This window comes from Actinia tenebrosa, unplaced genomic scaffold (assembly GCF_029948245.1).
Source record: "Actinia tenebrosa isolate PJP-AT-01 unplaced genomic scaffold, QUT_ActTen_1.0 PGA_scaffold3__52_contigs__length_22856419, whole genome shotgun sequence".
In the NCBI taxonomy this organism is placed as follows: Eukaryota; Metazoa; Cnidaria; class Anthozoa; order Actiniaria; family Actiniidae; genus Actinia; species Actinia tenebrosa.
In genome coordinates this window covers 8,165,921-8,179,929 of record NW_028292580.1, presented here as the reverse complement: position 1 = coordinate 8,179,929, position 14,009 = coordinate 8,165,921, and the positions used below count along the sequence as shown (strand labels likewise).

General features: G+C 37.3%; 2 pseudogenes; both read left to right on the top strand.

Moving 5' to 3' along the window:
* Positions 1-10,819: 10,819 nt before the first annotated feature.
* LOC148908416 (uncharacterized) lies at positions 10,820-11,892 on the top strand (annotated as a pseudogene).
* On the top strand, positions 11,892-13,764 carry LOC148908415 (ATP-dependent DNA helicase PIF1-like; annotated as a pseudogene).
* Positions 13,765-14,009: the final 245 nt, after the last annotated feature.

The window sequence follows — 14,009 nt, the reverse complement described above, 5'->3', positions numbered from 1 at the left end:
AGCTTCAAAGAAAGCTTGCTCAGTAAATATCGTGACAGGATTCTATTTACATATCGAACGCCGGCTGTCTGGTTCATATGCAAATTAAATATAATAATTTTCACATACATAAGCGTCCAGATGTGTCTGGCGTTCGCTTGTGATCGTGGACTTTAGAGCTGGGGAGGCCTAAAGTCCCGAGTTCGAGCCTCGCTGTAGATGCATTTGGACCGGTTGCTGTGAGTGAAAAAAAAAAGCCTCCCCCACTCACAGCAACCGTGGGGGGAGGGGTAGAAAGTGCGATTCAACCCCGCGATGGGGGGTTTCGCGATTGGAAAAGTCAGGGGGTGTCTCGGGACGCTGTCCGGAGTTCACCCTCTGGTGGGTCGTAAGAAAGATATATGTGTATGTACTAGAGGGCCTCTGGCGCGGGATGAAATAAGCCCCGTAAGCCCAAAATGCAAAAAACCCCACTGGGGATAGCTTGGTGTTCTGCGCGATGCATTCCCCAGTGGGGTTTCTGGCAAGATAAACGCCAGTTTTGCATTTTTATTTTCTCGGAATCCATCCTAACAGGGGGTGGTTGGGGTCTATTTTGTAAAATATTTCGTAAATTACGTCAGGGTAATAAGGAATATCCTTATCCAGCCGACAAAACATCCACTCGGCTCTGCTCATATCAGAAACCTCGGGAATAGACTTACCGGTAATTTCAGACAAAAGATAGGGAATAGCTTTGTAATATTTCCCTAGCTTTAATTTTTTCAATGTCTTCCGTAGACTTTGCGGGGTTGGCTCTTCTAAATGGTCTATGATTTTCTTCCTTACTTCGTTGTTTAAATATACCGGTCGATAACCTTGGATATGACTCATCCAGTCCCTAAAGTATTTTATTCTCTTATAAGGTGTTTTCTTGCGACCTCCATTGGCGTAATATTGCTCTCTGGTAGCATTTGGTACGGCATTACGAATATTCTTACCACACTCGTAACACTGTGCTGGCGTGTCGTCTTCTATTTGCATTTTGTTACCACAACAAATATACTTATTTGGTGGTGGGGTAACAAGCTTGGGTTTCAAGCACTTTACACAGAAATCATAAGCAAACTCTTTACAATCTTCGCACTCCATATATAGACTAACATATTTAACTACATAAACACGGGATGCGGGTAATCGCGGTACGAATCGAGGAATTCACTTTAGACGGGTAATCCTCCGGTGGTCGTTGCGCTGGAACCCCCATCCCCTATACTACTTTCCAATGTGTTTGGAATTTCGTAAGCAACGTATTACATCCCACAAAGGGGCACTTTCTCAGCGGATTTGAAGACCTTTGCGGCTGGCACTGCTTCGTTTCACGTCTGTGCTGTTTTATCTTTTCTTTGGTCCACCTGTGGACCAGCCGCAGGTGGCGCACAACGTATGTTTTGTGCTGTAGACACACGGGGCAGCGACCAGCACCACCCCGCTTACTTGCACCCACCTTCACCTCTTCTACTTCAACTTCAACTTTAATCTCAATAACACAATCTTCCCCAACCACTTCAACCTCACCATCATCAACATCGTCACCATCAACATCCTCACTATCATCGCCATCACCTACTCCCTCGACCACTTCATCTACCATGTCAACCTCCTCCTTCCCCTTATCATCAACACCATCATCACCCACAACAACGACCTCCTCCTTTTCTCTTCTACTCCACTGTCTTAACCTCAGCCCCCTCTCGCACCTCGTCAACTCCAGCCCTCTCAACTTCTATCCCATGCTTCCCCAGTTCCTTCTTTATCTCCATAATCCTCTTCTTCCTCCTCTCTTGTCTCGCCTTGACACCTAACACGTACTCCGCTTCCTTCTTCTTCTGCTCCTCTTCTTTCTTTTTCTCTGTGTCGGGGTCGAGGCCCAGCAATTTGTAATCTTTATCTACAAAATGGCAGGTACGATGGCTAGGCTTAGCACTTAGAACATTTTCGACAGCAATAACGCCTCCTTTTGTTTACTTACCATCTATAGGGGTAAACTGCTCCTCCGCCTCGACGTACAGGCCCTCTTCTTGTAATGGAAACAACAAGAAGTCTATTTCCTCTGAAATCAAAATTAACAGTAAGTGTGAGCAAAATATAAAGAGAAATTTCATCCCATTAAAGTCGTACTTACCCATGTCTTCCATGTCTATTCCCTTTCCTATTCTCACACGTTCGTGTAACAAGTTAGAGCTCCGATACTTTGTATCTTGAGAGAACCGCAGTAGAGCTTTAACATACTGAAAGCTTATTGGTTAAAGTCAAGGTCAAGGTCACGAAATTGGTGGCCGAATGTTTAAACTTTGACAACGTATAACTCAGTTATAACTTACATTACAGTTAAATGATATGAAACTAACACAACTAGTAGACATTAACAAGAGCAACATACATATGACGTTATAGCTCATTTGCATACATAATTAAGCATTTATGAATTTTTTCCTAAAAAACACTTTAAAAATAAGTAAAAAATTCAGAATAAAAGATTCTTAACCTAAATTTCATATGTGAATAGGTCTTAGTGATACCTTTCAAGCGATGTGCTTGGTGTTTTGATAGAAGTTCATTAAAGGGTCGAAAACTGAAGTTGTTTTTGTTTTGTTTTTGTTTTTTTAAAGGTAACTTGTGTACCTTATATCTATGAACCTTTAACTTAAATCAGAAAACGTTTCCTATAAAAAAGATAGCTATTATTATGTTCAACGCAACAAAGGTACTTTGGTTCCCGTAAGACTAAAAGCAAGGTAGTTAGACGCATTTACGTCGTGTGCATTTTTGCGGAAATGTGATTTTTGACCGCTTCTGAAAAATCAGGGTTTTAATATTTTTCAAATCCGTAAAGAGGAAAAGAAAGGCCTCTTGGAGACCTATCCACACACTAAAAATTATTGGCATAGCACTTTAGGAAAGCTTTCAAAAATCGAAACCTAAATTTGCGGAAAAACGCACTTTCCAAAAAAAAGGTTAAGTGAGCGTAACTCCCCCCGAATTTGACCAAACTCAGATTCCTTCACAGGATCATCCTATTTTTCCATGACACATATGTGTACCAAGTTTGAGCTTAATCGGACTTAAAATAAAGAAGTTAGAAAATTAGGGTTTCTTAAAAAAATGAGTTTGTGTCACCGGTCACAGTTTCCTACACCTTAGTACCCATTTGCGGCCGATTGGATAATTACTCATCAAAAATAGCCCCGGGTAATTTTAATTATATCCATCTTGTAGAGCTTGAAACGGGCTTTCAGAATCACTAATTGGTTTTTCCGTGGAACATGGCAGTAAGGAGATATCACGTGTCAAAGTCGTGTTTTTTTCCGCGAAATTTTCTTCAACAGCCCATAATTTCTTCAGATCACGTGGGTAAGACTTCAAACCACGACCTTTATGTAGAGGAGGCAAAGACCTTTCCAATGATACCAAGAACATCCACTTTTGACTTAAAACCAAAAAGGAGAAGTTTAACATCTTCTACTCCTGGTAGGCCAAGTAAAGACTGTGTAGTCAAAGACATCGTGATTGTTGGTGCACAAGTTGATAAAACGCCTTTGGGACGCCAAGAAAAATTACTACTAGAACAAAAAAATCGAGTTATTTCTGGCTTTTCCATTGACAAAACATGGAATGATAAGGTTTTGTATGAGAAGGTGAAAGCACAATTCCCAGAAGACTGTAAGAATATCGATTTTGAGTTTGTAAAGAATTGTTATGGGGCACTTGTAAAGCCAACATTAGCCACAGGAGTCAAAATCGATGGAAGCATACTTTTGAGATCCATCGCATCGACCGGAACTGTTTACGTTAAGCTGTTTGCAGACGACATGGATGACATAGATGACTCAAAGTTTGATAAAAGTCCTTTTGATTTAGATGAGGAGGTATCTGAACCAGAAATAGAAGATAACAAGAATAGTGATTCTGTACCGGAGACATCTGATGGTAAACAGATGATTGACCTTACCATGGAAGAAGAGTTTGCAGAGATAGATGAAATCACTAACCAGATTATAAAAGACTGTGAAACTGTTCAAAATCCAATAGAAATATTAAAGTATGCTCAAGAAAAAATTCTAACTGGTAGACAGTTGGAAATCACAGACCTATCAAATGAAATTACAGGTGAAAGTAGTTTTATATTGGTTGATAGAGAAAACTTACTGGAAACTGGACTTGATGAGATTTCTGATATAAAAAACTTGAGGCTACCTATAGAAGTTAATTTTATTGGTGAGGCAGCCAAAGACTTTGGGGGGCCAAGAAAGGAATTTTTTCGTTTGATGTTAATTGAAATTAAGGAAAGGTTTTTTGATGGCTTAAACACTCATTCAAAGAAATTAAGCAATAGAATAAGTCATAATTACTATATTTCTCACTGACCAAGTAAGATTACTCTAATGCAAGTTTGGTTTTAGTAAGTTCCACAAGTTTTGTATGTTGCAGTTTCTTTGGTCTTTTATTTAAAACCATGTAAAATGAGAGCACTCAGTGTTCATAGATAATTTTAAAGTTCAGTTTATCAAAATCATTGGAGTTTGAAGTTGCATTCACTTGTTGCATATTTGGAAATTTTTCAACTTTTAAAATTAGAAGCAACAAATCAAGGAGTAAATTCTATGTTCTTTAAAGGTAACTACAAAATATTTCATCTTTTCTAAAAACAATTACAGATGAATGTTAACTATGTTTTTGTGTTTTATCAGAAAACAAATTATTTGATTTAATAAATTGGGTTTATCGATATACTTGCAGGAAACCACTCATGCAGTGACTCAAAGCAAACTATTTAACAAGGCAAATTCATTTCAATCACAATTTCAGTAAGAGTTTCTTACTTTTCATAATAATTCGTTAATTATTAATACTTTCAAATGACATAATTTGTTCTATGCTCCTCATATAGCTGAACAGTCCCTGGTATCCATCATTTTCCAAAGGATCAGGTAAATAAACTCTTTGGTCTTCTGGAATTGCATAGGTTGGTGGATCCAATGGTACCTGATAGTCCTCATCACTTACAGGGACTAATCCCTCAGGGTCAAACCCATACTGCTCAATTTCACTTTCTGGAAGTAAGAGGTCAGGGGAATTAATATTTTGCAGCATTCCAGCTGTCCACAACTGAAGAGGTGAATTGTTTCCCTCAGTTGACACTGGCCTGCTGTTCATCTGAGAAATAAATTCCTGGAGAGACTTGTTACTCGGGCTACCTGCAAGGTAGACCGAGTCTAGATTTCGGTTTTCTATCTATCTATCTATCTATCGACGTTGTCGAAAGTGTGTAAGCCTGCGATGCTCGGCGGTCTGCGGTGTTCCCCTGCAAGTATGAAAACGAGGCGGGTTACCACAAGTCATGTGACTTGCTTTGCTTTTCGAAGGTTCTGTAGGTCTTTTTCCTTTTGCTTATCTTGCTAGCTGCTTCTCGTGCTTTATCTTGAAAACTTATTGGAAGGTAATGCCGACTTGCTGTTCTGCAGAGGCGCTCAAAATACATACAAAAGCACACGCCGTTCGCGGTAGACCCACTCTAAAAGATGTAGAGCGTCAGTTTCGAAACGGGTCGTTCCGCGAACTCAAAACCCAAAAGAATACCAGAAAGAATAATACTCAAAGCAATGCCAAATATACTCAAAGCAATACCAAAGAAACTCAAACGAATACAAAGTCAAATGTACTCAAAGTTACTCAAAGACACTCGAACGAAAGAACAAATACTAAATCTTTAGTAAGCAGGAACTTCATTGACAAAGAAGATGAGAAAGACAGGAAACTGAATATCCCAAACAACATGGACGGCATATTGAAATCTTCCAAGATAACATTTAATGCGTTTCCAGAATCAAGAAGCCTTGGACATATATCATTGACAGTGAGGATAAGTCTTTTATTTATTGTATTGTTTTCGTTTACGATTTTGAATATATTTTTCAATACTCTATCGTTCTTTGAACTATCAGTAGCGAGCGTGTTGATCGCTGCCTTGTGCATGGTTCTTGTTGTACATTTCATAAATACCTCGACCAAGACTTTCGTAGATTCTTTACAAAATGACTGCGATGTGTTTGAAAAAGCTGTACAATTATCTGTATTTGTTTATCCCAATAAAGAGTCACATTTATTAGAGGAATGCAGGTCTCGTTATGCTAAATTTCATATTCATCAGTATGTTGAGCACAAGCCTCGTGTTGTTTCGCGTGATCGAGAACCAAGTAGAGTCCCAGTTAAACGACTCACCCAACTTTTGCACAAAAACAGAAAAATACGGGAAAAGGTTCGTAAGTATGTGGTCAATAATGTACCCATGTCATCTAGAATTCATTGTTTTCTTAATAAATGTAATTTCAATCCCGAAGAAGTAAAATCATATGTCAAAAGTTGTCATCGAAAGTTTAAGAAAAACACTGGCCATGGTAGTGCTTTACCCAGACGGAGGAAATTATGTTCTAGAAAATCACTTTTTTACTTACACAAAAGAGCAATAAATGCAAGTTATAAGCTTATTTATTACTTGCCACTCTTGACAAATCCAGGTTCACAAAAATATGCTGGTTTATCCCATGTTTACAAAAGTGTCAATCACAGAATCAATCACAGTAAGTTTACCCTGAGCAGAGACGTAGAAAAAAATCCTGGCCCATACACAGTAACTGATCCCAACAAAACAGTTTCTGCTCCATATTCTCAAGGTAACATTGCATTATTTGGGTCAAATGCTGGTCGTCAATGTGTAGCGATGTCATTGTGTGCATAGGAGTTCATTAAGATCTTCAGGAGACCTAGTAAACATTATGAATATTGGGAATGAGTTATATTGTCTTTTATCAAGGTTGTACAACCAAGACTTTTTACTTTTGACAGAATTACCTTGTATGGTAACAGTATTAGAAACTAATTACCAGCTGGAATACAGTCCAAGCTATACTGGTAATGTACATGATGTGTCATCTACTGTTGATTACATATATTGTATGCCCTTGGGCAATGCTTTGCAAATTTTAGTTGGAGAAAATTATCAGTCATTTCTTTTAACTATTCAATGTAGTACAGTAGCTATTTATTGTCATGATGATGGCAGATTTAAGATATTTGACTCTCATGCTCGTAATTCATATGGCCTCCCCCATCCTCCAGGTACTTGTGTACTCCTAGATGTTGATGACTTGAATGCTTTAATAAATTACTTTCAAAGTTTGTATGATAATTCAACAGGTTTATTTGAACTCAGAGGAGTCCATATCACAGAAATGTGTATGCGAAGCAATGCTACTGAAAATTCATATAAAAATCCAGAAATCCACACAGCTGAACAGCTGAGTGAAGTGATTTGCAAAGCTACAGGTAATGATCGGCAAAGCAACAAGAGTGGAAAAACAAATTTAAATACCAATAATACCAGTAGTATTCTTTTGAGGCATTGCTGTGCTCTATCATTTTATTGTATTTGTTTTTCTGTCATTAAAGCCTGTAGCTATTGGAATTCAGACACCCTGGACTCCATTTCTGATCATGGCAACATGTTTTATAATCAAAGCTTGAACAAACAGTACCTTACAATCAATGATTTACCAGCAAGCCTCCAGATATATGATGTAGATATCAGGGTGACTTATAATTTACAAAAACAAATCAAATTGAACTACACACATGAGACAAGTAAATTAGAACTCCAGAAAATAATAATAAATAATATACATTGTAATACAGGATTTTTAGCATGGCTGTCGACTTCTTGTGTTTGTTGCATCTTTCAACATAAATCCAGGACCACTGACTTCAATCTCATGATGTTAAATGATAATGGAGACTTCAATGTATTCGAAAAAGTGAAAAATGTATCCACCTTAGTACAGAAAATGATGGATATTACAACAAAAACAGTTCAATCCGATGAGCAAGATTTCTCTATTTTATTTCTATCATGCTCAAGTCAGTTGTCAAACACTACAAGACAAAGTATTCTAAGGAAACACAAATCAAATGCACAAAAAAACAAGACTGCTGAGAAATGCAAGCTAAGCTATGCAAACATGGAACCTGCTCTTAAGAAACAACATTTGTCTCAAAAAGCAGAACAGTATAGGTCTATGAATTCTGGAAAAAGAGAAAATAACCTTTCACGTTTGCGATCTAACAGTCGAGCATGGTACAACTCCATGGACACTAATAAAAAACAAAACCGTTTATCAGACATGTGCACTAACAGTCAGACATGGTACAATTCCATGAGTACTACAGAAAAACAAAACCGTTTATCACACATGTGCATTAACAGTCAAACATGGTACAATTCCATGGACACTACAGAAAAACAAAACCGATTATCAGACATGCGCACTAACAGCCAGACATGGTACAATTCCATGGGTACTACAGAAAAACAAAACCGATTATCAGAAATGCAATCTAATTCTCAAAACTTGTATCACTCTAAAAAGCACATACAGTATGATTTGGATCACTATATAAAAAACTTTCAAAAAAAGATAAGAGAGGGCCCATACTATGTATGCTCTGTCTGTAACAGGTTACTTTATAGAAAAACAGTTGTCATATTACAAGAAAGTAAATACAACCTTCAACATCTGTTGACAGGAAAGAAGTCATTTGATGAAAAACAATACATTTGTAAAACCTGTCATTCAAAACTAATGAAACAACAAATACCATGTCAAGCTGTGCACAATAATTTGCAAGTGGATGAAATACCGTTCGAACTTTCAGTCTTGGAAAAACTCGAACAGATACTAATTGCACAAAGAATTGTCTTTGAAAAAATTGTTGTCATGCCCAAGGGTCAACAGAGAAAAATTAAAGGAGCCATTTGAAATGTGCCTGTTGAATGTGACCAGACATGCAATACACTACCACGTCCTCCTGAAAGATCTGGCATTATATTGTTAAAGTTAAAGAGAAAACTTCAGTTTAGAGGTCATGTGTATTTTCAAGCCGTCCGCCCTCAAATGATCCTACGTGCACTTAATTCGCTACAAATGAATAACTCATTATACAGTGACATAGCTGTCGACATGAGGAATATCCAGTCAAATCTAATATCCCTTCAACAAGGCTGCTCAAATGAAAATAATGAGGTTTTGAGCAATCAAAATGAAAATATAAACAGTGAAGACTTGAATACTGAAATTAATAATATGTCGAGTTCCAATGAGCAAAACTGTGCAGACAAGGACAACACAACTGATGATAATGAAGAGAAGGATGACCCTTTGAATGAATTCAGAACACCAACAAATGAGACATGTTTGCAATCTTTAATACCAGATTATCCGGTTGCTGTAGAAGAAAATGATCAAACATCACTAGGCAATGAAATCTACAATATTGCACCAGGTGAGAACAGACATCCTGTCTCATTCATGACTGACAAACAATGTGAAGAGCTAGCATTCCCTGTATTATTTCCCAAAGGAGAATTTGGTTACAATGCTGATCGCGACATTAAATTATCACCTGTAAAATATTTCAATGCACGACTATTACATTACAGTGGCCGGTTTGCAACAAACCCAGAGTATCTATTCTTTGCCCAGTTTATAATAGAACAGAAGAAGATCTCTGACAGCATTAACATTGCACTTAAGAAAGTACACAGCCAGCCAGTTTCTGCAAGTCAATTAAGATCTAATGCACAAACTTTACAAAACCTTATTTGTCAAGATCAAGCTTACTTATTTTTACGGCAAATTCCAGGTACACCTCCTTACTGGCAAAAGTTCATGTACGAGGTTGTTGCCATGGTCAAGCAACTTAGTATTCCGACATGGTTTATGACATTATCCCGTGCTGACCTCAGATGGCCTGAGTTGTTTCAGATAATTGCTAGAACACAGGGCAAGAATATGACTGATGAGGAAGTTGATGCTCTTTCTTATAATGACAGATGTTCAATGCTCAACCTCAATCCTGTTGTTGTTGCCAAGCATTTCCAATACCGTGTTGAAACATTTTTTACTGAAGTTTTGCTCTCTAATGCAAACCCCATAGGAAAAATAGTTTACTATGCACTTCGAATCGAATTTCAGATGAGAGGCTCTCCTCGCTTACATGCTTTATATGGACTTCTGATTGCCCTAAATTAGCAAGCGACAATAAACAAGCTTATATAGACTTCATTGATAAGCATGTACATGCCTACCTCCCAGATGAACAAGAAGATCCTCATTTACATGAGTTAGTCAAAACTTATCAAAAGCATAGCCATTCAAAAACCTGTAGAAAGTACAAAAACATTGCCTGCCGATTTAACTTTGGACAGTTTTTTACAAACAGAACAATTGTGGCTGAACCTCTCTCAGATGATATTGATGAAGACATAAAAACAAACATACTTGAAAAAAGAAGGGAAACTCTTACTTTAGTCAAAGACAAGATAGATGATGTATTGAATCCAAGTAAACCAAATTATCACACAACACTGACAGAAGCCGATATTTTCAGTTCTGTTGGCATAACAGAAGACCAATACTATTCAGCATTATCTGTTTCACCTGATTCAGATTATGAATTGCACCTTAAACGACCAATAAACAGTTGTTTTATCAATAATTACTTTATAGCAGGAATAAAAGGGTTTGCTGCTAATGTTGATTTACAGCCAGTTTTCAATCACTACAAGTGTATAACATATGTGTATTCATACTTCACCAAAGATGAGACTGAATGCTCACAAGCTATTATGAATGCAGCAAATGAAGCTAAAGATGCCAATATGAACATAAGAGATGGATTGAAAAAAATTGGTGCTGCATTCCTGTCTACTAGAGAAGTTAGTTCACAAGAATGTGTATACAGATGTATGCCTGAATTATGGCTAAGGAAAACTTTCCCAGCAGCAGTCTTTGTCAGTACTGACTTACCAGACAGAAGAGTGCGTGTCGCAAAATCAAAAGAAGAACTCGAAGAACTAGACGACGAAAGTACTGATGTGTACAAATCCAATATAATTGAACGCTATACAAAGAGACCACAATCTATTCCTTCTGTGAACAATCTATGTCTAGCAGAGTTTGCCTCTTATTATTATAAAGATTATAAGAAGGAATGTCAAGACACAGCTGATGCCCAGCCACAAGTGCTCACAGACAACTTGGTTGAATTTCAACATACCTCAGACAATCAAGAGTCTTCACTTCCAGACCAAATAAGATTAATGGATACTAATGAAATTATGAAACATAGAAAAGTCAAGGCTGTAATAAGATATCATACACCAAACAAGAGAAAGGAGCCTGAAAGGTTTTTTCATCATTTACTAATGCTTTACTATCCATGGAGAGATGAAAGTAAGCTATTGCACAGTGATGGTACCTATGCATCAAAATACCATGAGCCTGATATTCAACCAATAGTAGATCATAACAGGTCTATATTTGAACCTGATGTAGATGCAGTAACAGAAGCACTTGAAAGTCTAAGAAATAACCAGGGTGTCATTCATTCTTATGATTCTATGAATGACCAAGAAAATGATGATGTACAAAATGAATTGCAAGATGACCCAAATCCAGAGGAATCTTTCAATGAACAAATACCTTCAGATCTGTCTTCATCAGATTCTGATCAACAGGTACCTTCAGGCATATCTGGATATACTCAGCCTACATCTATTTCTGATGATGAACTACGCCAGTGTGTAAAATCTTTAAACAGTAGACAGCGATATGCATTTGATCATGTGCTCTCGTGGTGTAGAAATAGAATGAAAAACATGAACAGCATGAAACCACAGGAAGTCAAAGAAATTTTTTTTTTAAATCACAGGAGGTGCAGGGGCTGGCAAGAGCCATTTGATTAAGACAATATATCATGCTGTAACAAAGACTTTCACACATGCACCCATGAATCCTGAACTGCCTTCAGTACTTCTAATGGCTCCAACTGGTGTTGCGGCAATAAATATCCATGGTACAACCATAAATACAGCTCTGGGAATTCCAAAAGAAACAGGTGCTACTTTAAAACCACTCAAAGACCAAAACAGAACACAAATGAGGCTCTTCTTATCTGAATTAAAGCTTATTATAATAGATGAGATCTCTATGGTTGGTAATACTACATTACTACATATTCATCAAAGACTAAGAGAAATATTTGGCACACCTGCCTCTAAGCTTTTTGTTGGAATATAAGACGAAAGCCAGTATTTGAAAACTACAACTGTGATACACATAACCTGTGTCACCCCTGGCATCTCTACACAATGATAGAGCTCACTGAAATTATGAGACAAAAAGATGACCAGCCATTTGCTGAGATGTTAAACAGATTTCGTACTGCTACCCAAACTGAGGAAGATATTAAATGCATTCAGTCAAGATCAGTAGACCCAACAGATGAGAACTATCCTTCAGATGCTATTCATATATTTGCTGAAAACAGGCCTGTCAATGAGCACAACAACAATAAACTAGAGCAATTACCTGGAACAGTATTTCAACTTAGAGCAATAGACCAGTATCCTAAGAATGTTTCTCAAACTGACATTGATAGAATTTTATCAAAAGGAAGATCTGAAACAGGTGGACTAGACTATGATATCTTTGTCAAAGTAGGTGCTAAGGTAATGCTGACAAACAACATTGACATTACAGATAGCCTGATTAATGGCCAAATAGGCACTGTCATTAAAATTGATGTTAACCAAAATACACATAAACCAACTATCATTTACATCAAGTTTGAGGATGACAAAGCTGGCAAAAATATGATTGCAAAATCTAGTAACCTTTTTGTTAGAGAAAACAATGCTGTGCCTATTGAGCCAATACTAGCAAGAATTAAAATAAGACCAGGAAAACCATCTTCACCAGAAATACAAAGAGTGCAATTCCCTATTACACTGGCATATGCTGTGACAATACATAAAGTTCAGGGGCTCTCTTTACATCAAGTTGTAATAAGTTTTGAACTATTTAAACAGAGATCGTTCAACTATGGACAAATTTATGTTGCCCTGAGCCGTTCAACATCTATGAATGGTATTTACATCCTAGGAAGCATTCAGAGTAAACATGTCAAAGCAGACCCTAGAGTACATAAAGAATATGAAAGATTGAGAGAAACATCACCACTACAGCCTCAAAAGATAACAGAACCCACCTCTTCTTTAAACATTTCTCTTCTTAATGTGAGGTCACTGAAAAAACACAGCATAGATATCAAACATGACTCTAATATTTTCAATGCTGACATGATATGTTTTACAGAAACACAACTTCTCCCTTGCACCAATGACAATGAAATAAGAAATAATATCTATCCCTTCATGCTATATAGGCAAGATCATGTCTCTGACAGATATTCCAGTTTAGCAATCTGTTCAAAACCCAATCTAGAAATCAAGGAACATAACTACTTTCCTGAAATGAATGCACTCAAATTTGTTGTTGTAAGTGACATGACACCAGTACCTATTACAATCCTCCTACTTTATCGTAAACACAGTTCCAACATTTCACAGTACATGAACACAATTAGATGTATTCTCAGTAGCCATGAAGTAGATATCATACAAGGTGACTTTAATATGATTTAAATGATAATGAGGTCCAGCCACTTAATGCCCTAATGGAATCCTTAAACTATACACAAACTGTTCAAAATCCAACATTCATGTCAACAGGAAGTTTACTTGATCATGTGTATGTAAGAAATGAGATGCTTGATACAATTCACACTTCTGTAGTTACTGTGTACTACTCAGATCATGATGCTGTAAATATTTCACTAACTTTCAAATAAATTTATTGTATATATATATATATATATATATATATATATATCTATATCTAACCTGTTTTATGAAAAGGTAACCCCCCACCCCCCTAACATGAGCTTGGTTAGGTGGTCAGGATTTCACACTAGAATGCTTTCCGAGTGAAAGGTCAATTCCTGTTTTGGCGCCTTGTGCACACCCCTAGCTCCGCCCTACCTTCCCTCCCCCCCCCCCCCCCCCCCCACCCCCCCACCCTCCACCCTTGGTACCA